Here is a 21,472-nt window from a genome sequence, read left to right as displayed (position 1 = left end):
GAATAGTACTGTTTGTATTAACATATGCACAACCATTGCTTTTTAATGGATCTGTGATTAATGAATGTAATTTAATGCATATTCTTTTCATTAAATATTTATTTTTATTTATGCATACAAGAACTGGGGTGTAGCCAGAGGTGGGGGAGAGGATTCTCCAGAGACAGCGTGGGGAGCAGAGCAGTCAGACTGACTAAAATACTCTGCTGAGGGGAGCAGCGGGTGAGACAGGAGAGGTCTGCTGCACTATGTGGGTTAGCTCCCTAGCCAGGGATTGATCTCCTGCTGCAGTGGCTGCAGATTGCTTCATAATGCTGTGCTTAATCCCTTGCGCCAACAGGGAGGCCCTTAATGCATATTCTTGCACCAAACAGTGGACCATTGTTCTAACACAAGGTTATTGTCAAAATCAATTGGAACCAGATATTTAATACATATGAATTATGTGAATGTATTAAAAAGTAGTATGAGCAGATAGCATGATTATGAAGATAAAAAATCTTCAAAAATTATGAGTAGTTCTGGATCAAGAAGATGTGGTACATATGTACCATGGAATATTACTCAGCATTCAAAAAAGATAAACACATGCAATTTGCAGCAACATGGATGGCGCTGGAAGGGATCATGCTCAGTGAAGTAAGCCAAAAAGAAAAAGAAAAATACCGGATGGTCTCACTCATAGCAGGAATCTAGAAAACTTAAATAAGGGACCAGGAAAATGAATATAAGAAAGTGAAAATCAAAATCAACAAAAAACTATGAACCAGAGACACTTTTTGGGGGGTGGGGGGCGGGAGGGGAAGGATTGGGGTCAGAATGGGGCGTTTGCAATTGTATGGGGGAATATAAAAATAAAATTTATTATTTAAAAAAATATATAAAAATATTTTAATTACCCACACACACAAAAAAAAATTATGAGTAGTAGTATGCAAATTTATAAAATATCAGGACAGATAATCTAATAAATAAACCAAAATATATCTTAAGAAATGAACAATGCCTCTTAGAAGGGCAAAAAGATATCTAAAATGGCTAAACATAGAATTAGAGAAGGCAATCAGGGGAGTTTGGATGGACATCACAAAATTAATTTTGGGAAATAAAAATGAAAGATGGCAAAAGAATGTAGGTGTGAATAACTAGTAGATAATTATTCTATAACTTATATTGGAAATGATTTTAAAATATTTACTAAGTTACTGTTCCGTGACCAAGACTTGAGATTCTGTTGATGTTATGTCTCAATGGAGAAGAAGTCAAAAGGCAGCTTAACTGTTTATTATTTGAGGATGAAAGTTTTCCCAGCTCTCAGCTATTTGTGAGGTCTCTATGTTTAGGTCTTTCTCTTCTGTTCTTACAATCTTCAATTTGATGTTATTCTTTCGATTAGATGTTATTTCTTAAAATAAATAAGAAATAACAAAGACGTAACCTTAAAACAAGAAATTTACTCAGGTGATCAGAATAGGGTATTGTTAAATCAAGTATTCAATATATTAGCTTGTAATCAAGGTGTTCTAGTTATTCCTCACTATTTTCTGCTACTGTTGAGTAATTACTAAGGCCTTTATTTGTTTCACTCTCACTGTAGTGCATATTCATTTCAGGATGGGAGGTCATGTCTTTGGCAACTCAAAAACAGTGATCTCAATTCTCTTCATGGTTGACTCGGTAATTATTCTTATGACATCTATATTTTAACAGCATTTACTAGAGCAGAACAGGGTCAAATACTTAAACACAAGGTGATTTGACCAGGTGGTATGGTTCCTCTGTGAATTACCAACAAGCAAGGAGAGGGAAGTGAAGTCATCTTTTGGCTGGACTCAGGTATCAGAGGATTCCTAAAGTTGTTGGCTGCTACCTGGAATCTCCTGCTACTCAGTAGCCCTTGGAATATGCAGTGAACCAGAGGAGTTATTGCTTTGTTTCTGTGTATTTACATTTAATACATTTAATAAGACCAACGAGGAATCTTTGGTCTAAGCCTTAGATGAATTCCTATTAAAATGGCTTATATGTTAAGTAAAGGGAGGAGCCTACTACAATGACAAGATCCCTAGGAGAAAGTTCAGGAGAGAAATGGGGAAGTAGGAGACTGAAGTGAGGAAGAGGGTAAAACAAGCAGAAGTATGCTGAGAAATATTCCCCTTTTACCATTAGAGATGGCCTTGGATTAATTAACACTATTGTTTAATTTTCTCCATTTTGATTTTCTGAAAGGCAGTTGAAAAAGCTATCTTCAAATTCCTCATGGCTATTAGGAAGAAAAAACTATTCTATAGTTACAGGAATACGATGCTGAACTGAGGTAACATTCTTCTGTAACTTATGTATAACACTGAGCAAGTTAGTAAGTTTTACTAATCCTTAACTTCCATTTACAATAGAAATAATAACATATGCAGTTTTATAAGATTGTTATGGGATCAAGCAAATTAATAGTGGAAAGAATTTAGAATAGAGCCCTGTACTTACTCAGTCTTTAATAAATACTTGCTATTACTGTTTCTTACTTACACATATATTTAACTTATTGTTTATTATATCTATCATCAGTCTATTTATCAATCAATCATCTATCTGTATGTCTGTCTATTTATATGTCATTGATCTATAATAGCATGCTCTACCAATGCACCAGATAATTTTGCCTTAAAATAGATTGCCCAAGAAAATTAAGGAAATAGACTTAGATGAAAATTTCATGTAGGAAATTCATTGGGGTACGCACATAAGTATTAAATTATATGGAAATAAAGGAGGTAATATTAGTCAGACTTGCCTGCCTCTGGTTGGTAACAGAATCATGAAATTCAAGCTGATTGTTGTAGTCAGTTACCTCTGTCAGATGGTGATTCCATTTCTTTCCTGGTAGTCTCTTAACACAAGGAAGCTGAAGTGACAAACAGCAGTGATAAAGTTAAGTAGAGCTCTTGTTCTGGTGGGCAATGTTCTGTCTCTGTAGAACTTTAAACACAAAAAGTTCTAAGTTATAGGTTCAGAAAACCTGAGTCTGCTAATTAGATCACTGTTAGTAATTAACTGGGTCCATTACACTTCCAACTCTTGGTTACTAGGTCCATTATTTCACCCTTGTGGCACCACATAAAAATGTATTCATCAATTTAGAGTATATGTTATTTGTGCAGTATGGCACTCCATCTGCACAGTGTCATTTCCAAACTGAAATCTCAGCTGTGCTTTCAAATAGTTACCCCATTTGCCTATCAGGCTGGCAGTTTCTGAATGGTAGGGTTTGTAATGAAAAGGAATGTGTGTTTGTGTATGTGTGTGTGTGTTTGTATACCAATAGCATTGTTTCTGGTGCTAAGTAGAACCCATGATCTGAACTGATATTGAATGGGATATTGTATCAACAGATTCAAATACTCTATGACCCATTGTCCTAGAGCAAGCTAAGAATTTGCAAGCAAGAAAAAAACAATTATATACAAAAATATGTGTAATTCCAGTCAGAAGGCATTTCTTCATCTTCTAAGGAGAAAAAAGTTCAGTGTAATTAACCAATTGTATAATATCTTCCATGGAGAGTGCAATATTAAGGAAATAGTACAGATTTATTCTACTTATAGTTACATTTTCAGCTGGGGAAGTCTTGGAGAGAGTTAACTCATAAAGTTGGTTCCATGAATAATAACTATCCCTTCCACCATAGTTATTCCAATAGTCTAACCATTTGCCACATTGGGACTGGCTCATGTCAACTAGCAACCATTTTGCCTACTCAGATGTTCACAGCCCTTCTATGGAGTAGGGTCTTTAGTGAGTGCTAACATATGAAGCATAGATCTTCACACTTAATGACCAAACATATGTCTGTGCATTTCTGTGGAACTCTTTATCCCTAGTCTTCCTTTTTTTCTATTTCCATTTCATATCACTGTGAAACATGACACTTTTAGTTATTGTCTACTTTACACTGTTACTAAGAAACTTTCTAATATGACTATTCTTTTCATTTATATCTCTAGATTTTCATGGAATGTTTACTTCATACCTTTTGATGCCACCTCAATCATGTCAAAATCAGCACAGACTGTCCTGTGAAATTAGACTCGTCAAGTGGCTTTGAGTGGAAGATACTTCTAATTCAGTTAAAAGAACACATTCTTCTTTACCACTTTTCTTTGTTATGAAAATTGCACCCACCAATTCAAGCACTTGATGAGGAATCACACTTTGATAGTGTTTGAAAAACCCTATAAATTGAGGTCATGAGCCTACCCAAATAAATCATAACTTCCAGATACTATTTTACCCACTTTTAGCTTGAAAACAATACATGCCTTCAGTAGTAGAAGGTTTAGGATAGTCCTAATGCTTTTAGCCTTTTAATATACAGAAGACATTCTAGGCTGAAACCAGTTAGCTCTATAATGGCACGTTTTCCTTGTTTCATTCAACAAATGTTTATTGAATGGCTGCTATGTGTTAGGAACTGTATTTCCAGGGACAAACAATATGTATATCTGATCCAGTCTAATCCAGTCTAAGGGGGATTATAGATATTACATGACAAAACAAATAAAACAAATAATTTAAAATTTTATTTTGATATCAGTAGCCTAATGGGGAACATCTTACTGGAGATTTTTCTTTTTCTTAATTTTATAGCAATGATAAATTTAAAGCTATTTGAATATAGGTAACATTTTCATACATCCAATGTTATGTCAAATAAAAGAGAGTCAATTTATTTAAAACATTTAAGATGATTTCCTGATTTTTTTTTCAATAAGACTTCTTCAACATTTTTATCTTCCTTGGTGCTGTGGACCTGATCTACAGGGAATGACTTTAAAACCGTTTCTCTTAGGGCCATCTTGGTGGTGCCAGGGTTAAATCTCATTGCTATCAAGCTATTGCCAGCCACTGAGGCATGAAATCAATCCCCAGCTAGGGAAGCTGACCCATGGTACAGCAGACCTCTCCTGTCTTCCCTGCTGCTCCCCTCGGCAGTGTATTTCAGTAGATCCACCTGTTCTGCTCCCCACTCTGTCTCTGGTGAAGACACACACACACACACACACACACACACACACCCACCCCCGTACCTCTCGCTTACACCCCAGTTCTTGCATGCATAAATAAAATAAATCTTTTAAAAAAACTGTAAAAAACTGTTTCTCTCAAATTGCTGCTGAGAATAGTCTTAAACATCAGGTTCATTCAACTAATGTGTAGTTACTGCTATGTGTAGTCATTATACTTAGCAGTGGATGTCATCCTGGTGTTAGTTACACTTTTCCTGGAGCTTTATAATTTCACAGGCTTAAGAACACTTTAAGAGCTATCACTGAGTAAATGTAGGAAATCCCCTAATATCAGAATTAAACCGAGGACAGAAGGGTCATGTACTGCATACCGCTGTGTGGATGCCAAAATAAAAGTTATTTTATAAAAAATATATACTAGTGGGTGCTGGTCTGGAATGAGTATTTACAGAAATAAAAAGTAAGGATAAAATGAGAAAGATACTTATAGATAAAAGTATTGGGAATCATTAATGCTGACTATGGAAGAGGAGAAAAGGAATAAAATAAATTATAATGTTGTGAACTCAAGGAATGAGTAACACAATGACCCCTCATTTCTATCAAATTTTATATTTTTATGCAGTCATCATGAAGACAATTTGGACTTTCTTTGTTCATCATGAATTTCTGAGTTCAAATTGAAAAATATCTCGGAAAATAAAGGGACAATTCTTTTGTATATGTTTGAATGTGTAGGAATGATGTCTCAGAAAGCATGCATTGCCAAGGATGGCTCAGTGCCAAGAAAAGAAAAAAGCTGGTGGTTGGGGGCAGCTGGTTATATTTATCAAGCCCGGAGTTCCTCTTGTGTGGTGGCTTTTCCTGAATTTTTAGTTGTGTGGTTAGTTAATAATATGAAAACAGAATATAATGAGAGCCAAAAATATTCAATTCAATAGCCAACAAATGTTACTTTTGTGCCAAAAGATATGACTTTTCTTACATCATGCATTTTAAAACTATGATATTTAAAATTAATTGTGTGGAAATAAAGGGAATGCCTAATAACATATCTTGCTGACACATACAGGAATATTTTTCACTAACGGTTGCTAGTAGTTTTAACAAAAGAATGAAAAAGCCTTCCATTATTTTTAATCACTAAAAATCAGTCACAGAAAGAAGCAAATTGGTTTTCTGTCTACACATGCATTTTTCATTAAAATCTTAGAACATATATTTTTTGCACTAGCAGTTTGATCTCATTCAATGCCAGCAAAATGCCTTCGAATCATTTTTATGAGTTGTTTCCTACAAAACTTGAATGTTTTTCAGAGTAGATGCATGAGATATATAGTTGTATTGGGATGTATAGGTAAGAAAGACAAGAAGAAGTAGATTCTCAAAACCTGGTTTTATTTTAACCAATAAATTTGATTTCATAAAAGAAATCACTATAGTAAATCAATTCTCATACAGAATTGTATGACTCATGCCCACATTTTATCCTCTAATACTTCACATTTGTATAGGGGTGTGCTGGACATTTCTATTGGCATTTAGCACTTTTACAACCAATATATAATTTCCTCAGTATTTGGGGCTAAATATCTATGATTATTTCAAGAATCTTAATTTCCAAGTTTGCAAGTACAGTTCAGGTTGTACCAATAAGATGTTTTCATAGGATTTGTGGAAGGCTGAACAGAAACCACTTCCTTTTTTCCAAGACTAGTAGGCTGAAAGTAGCATCTGAAACTATCAAATCCTTCTGCTTTAATCTTGAAGTTAGTGTCAGACCTGATTTTACAACTTGGACTTTTCCATTCTCTTTTTTTAAAGGTTAATTTTTATTTATTTATGCATACAAGAACTGGGGTGTGGGCCAGACATGCGGGGGGTGGGGGTGAAAGGATTCACCAGAGACAAGAGTGGGAAGCAGAACATGTAGACTGACTGCTGAGGGGAGCAGAGGGTGAAACAAGAGAGGTATGCCGTGCCATGTGGGTAGGTCCCCGGCTGGCCCAGGATCAAACTCATAGTGCAGAGGCTGTGAATAGCTTCACAGTGTTGTGTTTAACCCCTTGTGCCACCAGGGAGGCCCTAGAATACAGTATTGTTAATATCACCTGCTATAATTGGAGCTGCAGAACTTACTCATCTTATAAATGAAAGCTTATATCCTTCAATCAACTTCTCCCCATTTCTCCCACCTCTGGCAACTACCCTCCTCTCTATTTCTGTAAGATCAACTTTTTAAATTCCACATAAAAATGGAACCATACAGTAAAAAAAACAAAACACCTAAAATATATTTCAGCATTAAAACATGTTATGCTTTCTTAATATTATTTGTGTTTTGTTTTAAAATAAGGGACTGTGCAAGCAGCAATTGTAATATACTCAGTATCAGATCAGTGACTATGAAATTTGAATCCCTAACATCTTTGCACTCTTTGGCATTTAACAAATATAAAAACTGACTGTTATGCCAGAGTAAGCTACTTGCCTCTTCATTAGAAATAGAATAGTTATACCTGGAATGGATGTTAAACATATGAAAAGAAGATAGACTATCAGATGAAGAGTAGAATACATTTAGAACACAAAAAGGCAAATGTTTCTGTACCAGAGGACAACAATTTGGGGAATATAAATGGCTTACTAAGTAACTGCCACATGGCAGAAGAATATTAATATAAAAACTGCTAAATGAATTGTTACATTTACAAAAAGCAAGATGTAAATTGCATCTCCCTCAAAAGAGAGAAGTTATAGCTGTAGATCAAAGTAATTAGGAAGGCAGGTCATCTGATAATAAAAAAATTTTAAATTTAGGGAGAATTTTAAATTGACATCTGCTTTCAGCCTTCCTGGTGGCGCAAGGGGTTAAGCACCGCACTATGAAGCAATCCGCAGCCTCTGCAGTATGAGCTAGATCCCCAGCCAGCCAGAAAGAAACCCACATGGCGAGGCAGACCCCTCCTGTCGCCTGCTGCTCCCCTCAGCAGTATATCTCAATCAGTCTGCCTGTGCTGTTCCCCACTCTGTCTCTTGTGAATCCTCTCAACCCCCGCATCTCTGGCCTGTACCCAAGCTCTTGTAAGCATAAATAAATAAATCTTAAAAAAAAATTGACATCTGCCTTAACTTGAGCTGCTATAACAAAATACCAGAAACTGGGTGGATTAAACAACAGACACTATTCTATTAAAGTTCTGGAGGCCTGGAAGTCCAAGATCATAGGGCCAAAGATTCAATTCTCGGTGAGGGCTTGCAGACTGCCACCTCCTCAATATGTCCACACATATCTGAACAAGCTATTCTTGTCTCTTTAAAAAAGACATGATCCTGGGACCTCCCTGGTGGTGCAAGGTATTAAGACACTACTATGAAGCTCTCCGCAGCCACGGAAGCATGAGTTTGATCCCTGGCCAGGGAGGTGACCCACATGACAGCAGCAGACCTCTCCATTCTCTCCCGCTGCTTCCCTCAACAGTGTGTTTCAGTCAGTCCACCTGTTCTGTTCCCCACTCTGTCTCTGATGAATCCTCCACGCCCCACATCTCTGGCCTGTACCCCAGTTCTTATATGCATAAATAAATATTTTTAAAAAAGACATGATCCCAATCATGGGATCCCACCTCCTTTAAACCTGATAACTTTCACCTCAACATGCCATCATCTTGGGAGTTAACACTTCAATCTATGAATTTTGAGGGGACACAGTCACCTCAAACACCTCAAACATCATAACAACATCTCTAGTAAATGGTTAGAGATGTAGCAATATTTTAATGCATAATATGTAAATCAGAATGTATGTTTACAAGTCAATGGCACTGCATCAAAGTGCCCCAATAACTCTAAGATGAAGAGACAGTTAAGAATACAAACATGTTTAATGCATACAAGAACAGACTGGAGAATTTCATAATATATAAAAGGGCAATGCATTTTAAAATGAACCACTGATTTCACTCATGTGGTACATGAAACAAACAAATGAACTAAATAGGACAAAAATAAATGTTTGGGCTATAAGACTAATTAGTGAATGGTTACCAGTAGGGAGGGAGTAAGAGAGGTAGTGAAAAAAGGGACAATTGCATGGAGAAGGATAAAACTGTATTTTTAGCAGTGAACTTTATTTTAGTGATATGTGCCTGAAACAGATAATGTTTTAATACATTACTTGAATAATTTTTTTAAATGAACAATTTAAAAGCATACTATGATTTCGAAAGAAATACAGGAAATGGAGCCAGATATAATGGCACCACTTAGTAATACTCCAATTACCAATTACATTGCATTTCTTCTCCATTGGATTATCTAGAATTTCTTACACAATAAGACCAGTAAAATAAAAGAGCAAAAACAAGTATGGATAGTCTCCTAGATAATGCTTTATTTCTATTGTTTTACAAAGGAAATGCATTAGTCCTTATTTTCTATAACTCTATTTGTCTTCATTGTTTTTCATTGCTGAATGTATTTAGAAATGATTATATACATATATTTGCATGAGTATAAATTTCTGTCTCTGTGCTCTATTACTTTGTCATTTTTTTTCCTTTGGGTGGTATTCCATTGGTGGGAGATTTTATATGTCTGTACATGTCTTTTGGTAAAATGTGTTGCCAATATATTTTTGCACTGTATGACTTGTGTTTTTACTCTTGGTGTGGTCTCTTCAAGAAATTTTAATGTATCAGTATGGTTATGAAATCTTTCTCTAATTCTGACATCCCCAAAATATTTCTTTATAACATTTTAAAATTTCATAGCTTTGCATTTCACATACAAGTCACTATGTCAATTATTTTGGATGCTTTATTTTATTTTATTTATTTGTTTGTTCATTTTGTTTATACATGCACTGGGTACAGTCAGAAGCGCGGGAGGGTGAGAGAATTCACCAGAGCCAGAGCGGGTTGCAGAGCAGGCAGAAGGACCGAAGTACACTGCTGAGGGGAGCAGCGGGCGGCAGGAGAGGTCTGCGCGCCATGTGGGACCCTCCTCCGGTGGCCGGGGAGCAGCCGGGGATTGAACCGGTGCCGCAGAGGCTGCGGGCAGCTTCGCAACCAAGCGCTCAACCGCTGCGCCACTGGGGAGGCCCAATTATTTTGGATTATACACAAACACACATCTATTTATTGCTGTTTTAACTTTCTAGTCATCATACTTGGCTAATATATTTTTCAATAAAATGTTTACTAGAAGCAGTAAAAGAGGGAATCTGTATTTTTACACAATTTTCTGTACAATTTTCTGAAATCAAGACATATCTTCCACAACTATAATGCATATGCCCTACAGCCATTAAAGGTTATTCTTACATATTAAACCATATATAATATGATATAATAGATCATATTATATCAGATATAGTATATTATATCTTGCAATTATATAATATGATATAATATACTATATCTTTTTCCACCTTCTATTGGGCCAAGTCAAAGAATTAATGGTGAGAAGCGATGACAAGGAAAGAAAATTAGCTGACATAGCACAATTAATAATTGTAGAAAACACAGATTGAGTGGCATAAAGAAAGATTAATGAAATGCATAGATAACCTTTATAAATAAATTAGGGAAATAAAATAAATGTTGAAATTCATAGAAGTAGGAGAATCAAAAAAAAAAAAAAACTAAATCCCTGCAATCCAAAAAATTACTGTTTGGGAACAAAAGAATTAGACAAAGAAAGTAATATTGAAAAAAATCTAAGTAACAATTATCAGACTTTTAAAAGAAGTTTTTCCCAAGAACTATCATAAAAACAATAATCTGAAATTGGGCACAAAGTCACAAGCTTGGAAACAAACATTTCTAGGTCATTTCAGGAATTCATATCAAGTTTGCATCATTGTTACTATATGAGTTATAAGTGGGGAAAATGCAGATATAGCTTTTTCTATTAACAAGAGAAAGAAGTGGGTGTGGTTGTGGCTGCCTGTGTATAGATACTAGTTCCAAAAATTTAACTTAGCAAATGCTAATGTAAATCAAAAGAATATGGTTTGCTGTGGGCACAATATATTACTTGAAATAATTTCATGCACATATGTCTTGCATAAATACACATTTAAAGTATTAAGGTAGGGAGGATAAAATATAAATTTCTTCTAGGATCAAAAAAAACATGGAACAATATTATTGTCAGTCAATATATCTTAGAAATTGTGTATTATGTTGCTATCTCTAGTAGTGAAAATTAAAGCTCTCTTTTTTTGGAAAAAAGAAATCAATGACAAGGGTGCAAAATATGTTCTGAATATGAACCAGTATATACCCTACAAATTGAGTAAAATATTAATTTGAATGATGATCATCATGGGATATCTAGAATGAAATAATAATTGACTGAAAGATGGATATGACACAGATTTCCAGGAAGGAGCCAAAATATTCAAATGGGTCATATTCTATTAAGCTTTATATATCTAGTCTGTAGAGCCTTACTGCACTATTTATCAGTTAACATGTGATCAATAATACTTGCATGGATATTGGCTGAATATAAATTTCACACCCCTACTCTTAAGATGTAAAAGCTATTTATTTGGACTTTATTAAGTATGATATTTTTGTGGAATAAACAGGTTTCTGACTAATAAAAAGCAATGATAAGTTTGGTTATGTATGTTTTCTTTTGTATCTCACTAGAAGAAGGATTTAGATTAATATTCCAAAGAGAAAAAGAGCTAGGTTGCAGAAATTGATATTCATAGAGATTTCCAGTGTAAATCTTCATTGCTGTACTCCTTATATCTACCCCACTCTGTGAAATGACAAAGTGTACTATTACCTAAAACTCTTTGTTGCTTAAAACCTGGAGAAAAATGGACATCCAGAGTTCTAGCAGCCTTTGTTTCACTCAATTCATATATATGAATATATATGAATTATCATCTACATGTTATTAAGTTTGTAAAACATGACCTCCTTTTGATGTAAAAGAGGATGGACATTGTCTTCAAAATAAATTATTCTTCACACAAACATTGAATTAGGATTTTCAATAAATTGCGATATTAAATTCCTTTGATGACAGAGCATATATCTAGAACAGCATTTACATTTTATGGGAGTTTTATTTTTTGCATCCCCTCCAATAAAGCTGTTTAAACAGATGTACCACAGATGTGGAAACATCTGGCAAGTCAACACAATTCTGCCATGACCATACTCAGGTTAAGATTGTGCATTTTTTGACATCTAATTGTTAAGCAAAGATCCTTTCCTGGAATAATTTTTAGTAGAGTGCATCAAATGATATCCTTCCACTTGCTTCTCCTTTTTTTTCCTAATAAATATTTTCACATGTGTTCACTAGAAATATTTTGAGACCCATGGTTACTTTTTATTTGTTTTAGCAATGTCTGTAACTCCAATTGGCCTTTAAGTAATCATCCACTCAAGTGTTAGGAACAGGTTGAATTAAAATCAATCTATTGATTTCAGTCACCTTCATTTTTCTTTTCTCCAAGGAGTTTTGTGCATCCATTCAAGTTACAAGAAAATTGTTTCAATTGTACATATTAAATGTACCAATCCATCACGTTCTTGAGTCTTCTTTCTTTACTTTGATTGCATATGTCAGAGATGAAAAGAAACAATATATAGAACCAGAGAATAGCCTTTTTTTTTTTTTACTTTTCTCTTTCATTAGCAAAAATATAGGGGACTGTGTATACATATAATGTATGCTGTAAGTCAATCAGTATGTGTTTGCAATTTGGGGGATATTTTGGTAGTGGGAAGATCATTGGAAAACTTGAAGATTGTAGATTTTGAGATTGTATTTTTGTAAAACACACTCATAAAACTAACATAAAAAATTTCAGTTTTTGTTTTTAACTATCTCTTTATGATTTGGGAAACATTTATGAAATGCAAGAAGATACTTTACAAAACTCAGTACTGAATATCTATAACATTTACCCAAATCAGAGCAAATTAATAAGATACACAGCGCTTTGCAGAGGGTGCTAGTAAATCCTGAAGGGATAAGCACATTGTACCATTTCATTCAGTGCTGGAAATTTGGGTGATATGTGGTGACAATAACAGACTTTTCATTCCTAAAGAGACCAAGGCTCTGTGACCCCGGGGATCAGCATGCTTCGTGAGATGCTGCAAAACCCATGTAATATTTATCAAGATGTGCAATGTAATGAAAACAGCCTGAAATCATAACACCACACAAACAACTTTAGCCTGGGCTAGGATAGAAAAAAAAGGAACATAGAACGATAAAGTTATTTTATACTATGTTTCCCAGCCCCATTTCTTTAGGATCATAAGTTATTTATTTTGCTAGACACTTTAGAATTTCTGTTGAAGTAGATTAATTTTCAAATGTATCATGAAATACCAAAATTGCAATATCTTTGCTCACTTGTCTCTTGGCTTGCTTTAAACACATGCATTCTTTTCTTGAGAAGTCTACCTTTTATTTGTACTTAAATCCAATCATCCATCCACATTTTAATCAGGTTATTGTAATCCTAAATATTAATTCTGGCTCAGAAATTCATGACCACCCCATGCCTACTCTGAAGATCCACAAACATAAACTATGAGTTTATATCATATCACCCCAGGACAAAAGCACCATGAGGGAAGGTTTGAAGTTATGAATATTGTAGTCTCCTAAAGTTTTCCATTAGAGATATTTATTAAAAACAGACTTTTTCACAAAACCAGAAGATTGTTGGAGCATTGCACTGAAGCGGCCCAGAAACCCTCACAAAACTGTCTGCACGACAAGCAGCCCACAATGGGCTTCTAATTCCTTCACCATAGAGACCAAGTCTACTTCCAAGTTTCCAACCAGGATGTTTGCGATATGCCTCCTCCTTTGACAGCTGTTAAATGCCACAACGGTTACAATAGCATATGCTGGGAGTACTCCAGATGTCTTCACACAGTGGTAGGTCCATTTCTAATAACAGACAATGAGAGAGAAAGGCTGACATAATATTTATAGGAACTTCTTAATCTCTAGTGCATTGTAAATGTTTATGGTTCAAGGTGGGGAATCTGGCTGCTCACCAAATGTATTTTTTCACCTCTGAGTTTCAGCTTCAGATTATATTGAAATATTTTTATTTTCTCTCATTTTCCATCTTTATGCTTCTGTCTCAGGTCTGAATCAATCTCTTTCCCTCTCTTTTTCTTTTCCCATAATTATTTACTGAGCACTATTACTCAGGGTGAATTTAACTGATCCCTGTATATCTCTGGCAAATAAATCGTTTGGACCTGTCTATACACAAAAATGCTCTGGAGTGATTCAATCCAACATTGGCATGATTTTTAAACTACTAAACCATATGGAGAGATGGCTTATTGAAATGTTTGAAGCAGTTTACTTCCCAAAGAGTAGTTTTCCTTTGGACCTATTTGAATTTGCCTGTAACATCTGTGTGCAGAAATGTTCCTTTGTTCTTTCCATGCTCTTCAGTTATTATTGCTAAATGAAGTGATGACTCTCTTACCCCAATTGTCGAATTCGCAAAGAGCCAAAGAAAGATAGAAAATTAGTAAAAGAAACTAAAGGAAACATATATGTGATACTGAGCTAGTCATAAAGTTGGTTTTGAGGGGATGAGGAATGAAGTTTCCTTTCCTCCGTAAAGAGCTGGGGGAAAATAAATTTTAAAATGGAAAAAAATAAAATATTTTTATGTTTTCCCCCAGTTTTAATAGCTACTAATCTATGGTTCAAGTTTTTTGAGCCCTTTGACTTTTTACCATTCTCATAATGTACCCACTTTAATACCTGATGTCATCTTTCATTGTTTCTTAAAAAGTTATCTTGTTGTTCTCATAAACTTCTTGCCCTTCAACCACACTAGGAAATGAAAGCGGAGAGAAAAAATCTTATAATAACCTTATCATAAAAAGAAAGATCCATCATTCTATTTTCTAGACTGAAGATATTAAACAAGGATTTTATCCTTTGATGACTTTTTTTTCTTGGAACTGCAGTTATCCTCATTACTCAAGACAGAATAAACTACTATATGAAAACAAACACATTGTGCTTTGATTTTTGGGAACCAAGTCTGATTAGAACAACCACACACGCACACACACACGCACACACAAAATAAACAGCGACTATAAACAAAAGCCTTCAATAGACTAAAGGTAAGATCTATAACAAGAGATCTTACTCGTTTGTGTTCATTTTGATTAATGTTAACATACCAATTAGTGAGTGGACAGCATCACTTAGTTAATGAAGCCTATTTTCTCTTCATTTATATAGTAAGAAGTATACATTCTTCCCTTGATGTGCACACATAAGATTTTTTGGTGCTCTGTAATAATGACTTCTCAACCACCATTTATTCTTTAACAATGCTTTGCTTCCTTGTATTCTAACCCAATCATCAACAAAGTGTTTGCTTGCTGAATTCTTTTTCTACTACCTATTTGATATTTTCATTGCTCTTTTGAATAGTATTTCTGCTCATAGGTAATAAAATTAAGTGGTCCTTTTTTATGACATTTTAGATAAATGAACAAATAAAGGCAAAGTTAAAATTATTTGTTTGGCTTTTTTTTTTTGATGGGGGGACAATTAAGTTCTAGTCCCTTCACAACTTTGAGGACATAAACTTTGACATTCATTATACAATATGTTGACAATAATCACTCTGAAGTATGCTGTATATTAATTCCCCAGAACTTATTTATTTACTGGTTCTTAAAAGTGTGCTATAAATAGTTCTCTCCCTAATATCATTATTTGAAGAGATTTAAAACAGGAATTGGACATGTTTATCAGATATTAGACAAGTGTTTCTTATCAGAATAGTCAGGAATACTTAAAAAAATATCATCTGTATTGACCTAGATGTCCTATTCAAAAAGAATGTAATAAGAAACTGAATTTAACAAGCTTCTTAAATGGTTCTTAGGCATGCAATTCTCAGTATCATTATACTATAGCCAGGAGTCGGGCATCTAACTGGGCTATCTTTTGGGGATCCAGGATAGTGATAATCAGATTGCCAGAATGTTTACAGTAGGTCTCAAGATCAAGCTTGTTCCTTTCCCACCATTTTCAGCAAGCTTTACGTTACTCTCTCTTCCAATAAAAAGGGAAAAATCCCTTTGGAGATATTGAGCACTTCCCTATCCTGCCCTTCCCTCAGCAGTGGGAGCAATGAAATGTTTCCCCTCAAATATTCAATAACAGCTTTGTAAACTGGTGAATGCTCTAATGGTTACTTCAGCCCACCACTAGCATGGACATTTATTTATAAAGGAAAATTAAGGCGTATTTTCAGTGAAAGGAAACTTCCAGACCCCCATAGCAGGTATAAAATAATGACTTTAATTTTTACCACCATAAATTATTTTTATCAAGTTTTGTTAAATATAAAGCTACTAATATATCATCTTAATAATTAAAATTTATCAGCTAAATTACATTATTTAATGCTTAGCCCTATTTAAATGTAAATCTGAGGTGTTGGTTTTTAAATAAAAATGACTAACAGCTTGTATCCCTTATATTATTTCTTCCCACTATAAGTTCCATTAATTTAATCTACCCTAATTAGGTCTTGAGAACAAACACTGAAGTCATAAAGATAAACAATTGGTGTTAATTTAAAGTTGAACTTACTTTGTAGTAATTGAGTTAATATTTCTTGGTGACTTTATTAATTAATCATAATACTACATTCAGATTCCAGGCCCTTCAGTTCTGACAGTTGCAAAATTTTGAGTGTTGTTTATATTTTTTGATTATTCTTTCTTGTGATATATCATAAGATTGAATTACTTGTTTAAATATTTTAGTTTGGAAGGCAAATTGAATTATATGAAAATTTTACCCGCTTCATCCCCCCTTTGCTCCCAGCCTTCCCTCTCTGTAATGCTTTGCATTGTTGGTTATATTGTGGTTTGTTTTTAACCACATTTTCTAATGGAATAAGGACCTCAGCCTTTCATCATTTCACTTCACCACTTTCTAGGAGCAGGAATTCTAACATGGACTAAGAATAGGATGAAATTCTGAGTCCAACAATTAGATCACTGTTCAAAGGTTCAGCATCAGTGGGAAGAGAAGAGAGGTTAAAAGTTGTTTTCCACATGAATGCCTTTATTGGATCTTTGTATAGTCTCCCTCTTTCAGACAGATTATTTTTTTTTTCTCCTTTGAGTCCTAAACTGCTACTACCACAACCTCAGGGGATATGTATTGGTATGTGTATATATCTGCTAGATGTGATAGGTATATATGGAATATATCTAATCCTAGAATGACTAACCATTCAAATAAGGAAGGTTTTAATATGTTTCTCTTACAGTGGAATTAGTTTTTATATGTAACCATATTTGGAATGAGGTTTATTCCTTCATCAATTTATTTTTAATAACTTGTATTTAATAATCCAACATGAATTGTTTTTTGTTTATACCATCTGCAACAAAATATGATGAGTTCCCCGGAAGCTGGTGATTTAGAATAAGAGGCACTGGTAGAAACAACACTTGGAGGGGCTCCCTGTTGGCTCAGGGGTTAAAGACAGCGTTATCAAGCTATCACCAGCCACTGCTGCACCAGTTCGAGTTCGATTCCCAGCCAGTAAGTTCCCAGCCAGCCAGGGAGAACACCCACATGGTGCCCCAGACCTCTCCTATCTCAATGGCTGCTCCCCTCAGCAGTGTATTTCAGTTCTATTCCCCTCTCTCTCTGGTGAATCCTTTCACTCCCCGCACCTCTGGCTTACACCCTAGGTCTTGTAAGCATAAAAAGTAAATCTTTAAAAAACAAAGAAATAACACTTGGAATTTTCTCTTCCTCACTCAAACAGCATCTCAGACTGAAGGATCAGACATTTAACATGGAATACAGGAGCTGACAAAAATTTTAGAGACCATCTAGTTCAACATCCCTACATTATTGATGAAGTGTTTTCTGGAAATGGTGGGTGATTTTCCCTAAACCCAGAGCAGATAATAAACAGTTTTATCTTGCAAGCTGCTGGAGTTTATTTAGTAGAATGGGTGGCTTGGTGTAGCATCGCTATTTTATCCGTGACCTTCACAAGTTCCTGATTGTAGGTAACTCAGTATCTTTATCTATAAAATTGTCACAATGATGCTTCCCACTTTTTAGATTCAATTTTAAGATTATTAAAGATAAGATATATAAAGTGTTAAAAAAGTAGTATTTCACTTTTGAGTAAAAATATAGTTATTAATTTTATCAGAGTGCATGTTCTAATTATTAAATTTTAAAATAGTTGTGTTACATTTGACTTAAATTTACATGTAAACAGCAGACAGTAATATAAGGTTTATAATTGTCAATTGTCTTATAGTTTTGGTAACAAAATCATTGTACTTAAATGCAGAAAATCTAAGGTAGTCATACACAGTGTTTAAGGAGTAGGCAACTATTTTCATTCAGCTTATTTCAAAGGAAAAAATTAATTTAATTTAATATAATGTCTTCATTTAAAATGTATAAATATATAGATATATGTGTATATATATAAAATTTACTTCGATGAGGATTTTTTCCTATTTTGAAAATGTAAAGCTATTTTATGCGTGAATACAGTAATTTTCCTTTCACTAAAATGGATGTAGCATTTGATTCATGTATCAATTCCATCTATAATCATAATTTCAAAGAAAATTAAAGGACAAAGTCAATTATTCAAATAATCTAGAACCACATTTTGATATTCAATGCCAAAATAATTGACACAGGAATTTCAGACTTCGATTAGCTATAAAACTACTTTGATTTCTTTATTAATTTGGAATGTTTCTACATGACTTTGCATTCAGCATACTTCATTTTTTACCCTTTTATTCTTTATTTAAATTATTCTTTTTATAAATGTTATCTTTTGTATGCGTTTTGTTGATATACTTCCAAAATCCAAAATAATTATATAAACAATAAGCTCATTTGTTGTAAAGGACTTCAAGTTTTAAAATACACTTACTTTTCTTTCTTAAGATTTTGTATAATACTTTTAGCCATTATTCTGACACTTTTCCCCAAGTTTCTATTTTTTGGGTATCTTGTATTTACTAGGATGAAGCAGAAAGTAAAAAAACAAAGAAAATTCAGCCATAGCAGAGTTTTCAAGAAAGGAGAAAGAAAACAAACCACAAAGAGTAAACAAGGCTCCAATGAAGATTGAATCAGCAGAGGTGCGAAATCTGAAAGAACAGGAATATTTATTTTTGTCATATTTGAAAATCTAATTCAAAGTATTCGCTATTGCCAAATGAATGAGAGGGGAAATAGCATTGAGTTATATGCCTTCCAACAGAAAGAAGGGTGGGAAAAATATCCTCATTTGAGGGTGAAAGGACACAGTTTTGCAAGGAAGTAATTACTTTCACTTCAGATTCTAGATCTGACACCATCTTTTTTTTGTCCACTGACACTAAATAGCTAAATAGCGATGGTGATAGCAGCAGGCAATACTGAAAATGGCTCCACTCCAAAATGCTTTTTCCTTTGAATAAATAACACAAAAGAAGCACCAGAGTATCTGGTGAGTGTTTGCATCACCACTGCATCTCACACTTCATGGCTTTGTTACCAACCTTGTCAGAACTACTGGTAATGCCACAGAGGAACTCAGGGAATCTGTTTCCTTGTGTGCTGAATATCCAGAATACTAAGGCAAGTACTTAGTAAGTACTTACCATATAAGTAGGTAGGTATAAAGCATCATATTTACCTCTAGCCCTTCACTTAATGTAAACAATGGGGCAATTGGTTGAACAATAGTGAACACAATTTCTTCTTGGCCACAACCCAATTAAAAAAAAAATAGATATCAAATTGAATCCTCCTTTAAAATATTTTTTTTCTTTTTGTTTTCTTTTATTCTGATGATACTGGAAAAGATTGTTTGATTATTCTGACTTATAGGAGACTGCTTTTCTTTTTTCCTGTATTAACATTTCCTGTATTAACATTAACATTTCAAGAGTGACAATATAACTGTGTATGAGATTTCAACACTGTTACTCACGTCAACTACATTGTCCTAAGGAAGTACTTCAATTTCCCATGATAGAAATCCCAGAACCTAAAGAAAATCTGAAGAAAAAATAAAATGTTTCTGCTACAAATAATGGCCTATAATAAGTTACATTTTTGTTTTTTACTAATCACTTTTTAATTTTTTTATTGTTGGTTATCTAGTGTGTTCTGAAGTCCTGGGAGAGCAGAATTCTGTCTATAAAGCACTGACATAGCTGTATGTCTTTCTAAATGGCTAAGTTATCCGTTTATCACTTTTTATGGAGCACAGGATATGATAAATAATGATTCAAACTTGAAATACATAAACAGATATCACAGGAAATCACAAATATAAACATGCATTATCTTGAAAAAGTAAACTATCAAACTAAACACAAGCTATTATTTCAGATATTGTTCATTTTGCATTATAACAGCTATCTTTTTTTACAGAGGAAAAAAAATTCTTGAAATTAATAACTACATCCATTTTTTCTGACATTTAAAAAATCTTATGTTCAATTTTAATAATAGAACTTTTTTTTTCAGTATTATACTACAGGAATATAAATTGAGGTAATTATGAGTAGTTTTAAACATTAGGTGAGTAATAAGTGTAATTAAATAGAGATAGAAATTTAAGATTTAGATGGGGCCAAAACAAATTCTTAAGATAATCTCATTTTTCAAACAAATTTTTGCAAGATATCAAAACACAATATTTGCAACCACAGTACTTTCAAATAGAGATAAAATTATTTATTACATTTTTCAAATCTTAGCACTCATATAGATGCAAGAATGATCACAAAGTGAATCAAATATGTTAGCGAATTAAAGAAATTTATTAAATAGATTTGAAAAGTATCTATATCCTTTTTTCAAGATCATATTTTGCCTAAAAACCACTTTCAACTTCTGTTTCCTAGTATCATCCACTTGTCAAGAAACTAGTTTCATGGGGATTGACTGCTAACTGAATCAGGCGCAAAGATCCTGACACAGCTAAGCCACTTACTGCATTGCCATTCCCCTTAACCCGTGACTGATGGAGCTGGGCACACACTCAGTTGTGGGCAGAGATTGGAGGATAATCTACCTTGGGTTTTTTGAAGATAAATTTCTTTATTCTCAAACAACAACAACAACAACAAAAACCTAAAGAATCCAAATTGTCTTCTTTCTTTGGCAATTGCTGTCCTGGGAAATCATACCTAGAAATGCTATAGCCATTTTGCAATCTGTAGAAAAATAAATTTGAAAGGTAAGTATTTAACACTTTAAGGATGATAGAGTATGGGACGCGTGTGGGGAGAATCTGGATTCTTGATGACATTAATAAACCAGACTTTTCAGTGAGATTAATAATGATGATAATGATAATGCTCTCATTGTTCAAGACATTTTGAATTGCATTTTCTGTT

General features: G+C 34.0%; 1 protein-coding gene across 3 annotated transcripts in view; it reads left to right on the top strand.

The window, feature by feature from the left end:
• CNBD1 (cyclic nucleotide binding domain containing 1) overlaps positions 1-21,257 on the top strand; it is a 255,795-nt gene extending 234,538 nt beyond the window's left edge. Inside the window, exons 13-15 of one of the 3 annotated variants that reach the window (XR_008550616.1) lie at positions 17,863-17,975; positions 19,101-19,219; positions 20,978-21,257. The gene's annotated coding sequence lies outside the window, so the exon portion shown is untranslated. Of the gene's footprint in view, positions 1-1,613; positions 1,678-2,229; positions 2,318-4,001; positions 4,618-17,862; positions 17,976-19,100; positions 19,220-20,977 lie in introns of those variants that run through there. The other 2 variants (XR_008550615.1, XR_008550614.1) reach the window with 2 other exon arrangements.
• Positions 21,258-21,472: the final 215 nt, after the last annotated feature.

The sequence above is a fragment of the Talpa occidentalis genome, unplaced genomic scaffold (genome assembly GCF_014898055.3).
Source record: "Talpa occidentalis isolate TD23 unplaced genomic scaffold, MPIMG_talOcc4v2.1, whole genome shotgun sequence".
NCBI lineage: Eukaryota > Metazoa > Chordata > Mammalia > Eulipotyphla > Talpidae > Talpa > Talpa occidentalis.
This window is presented reverse-complemented; position numbering and strand designations above follow the sequence as displayed.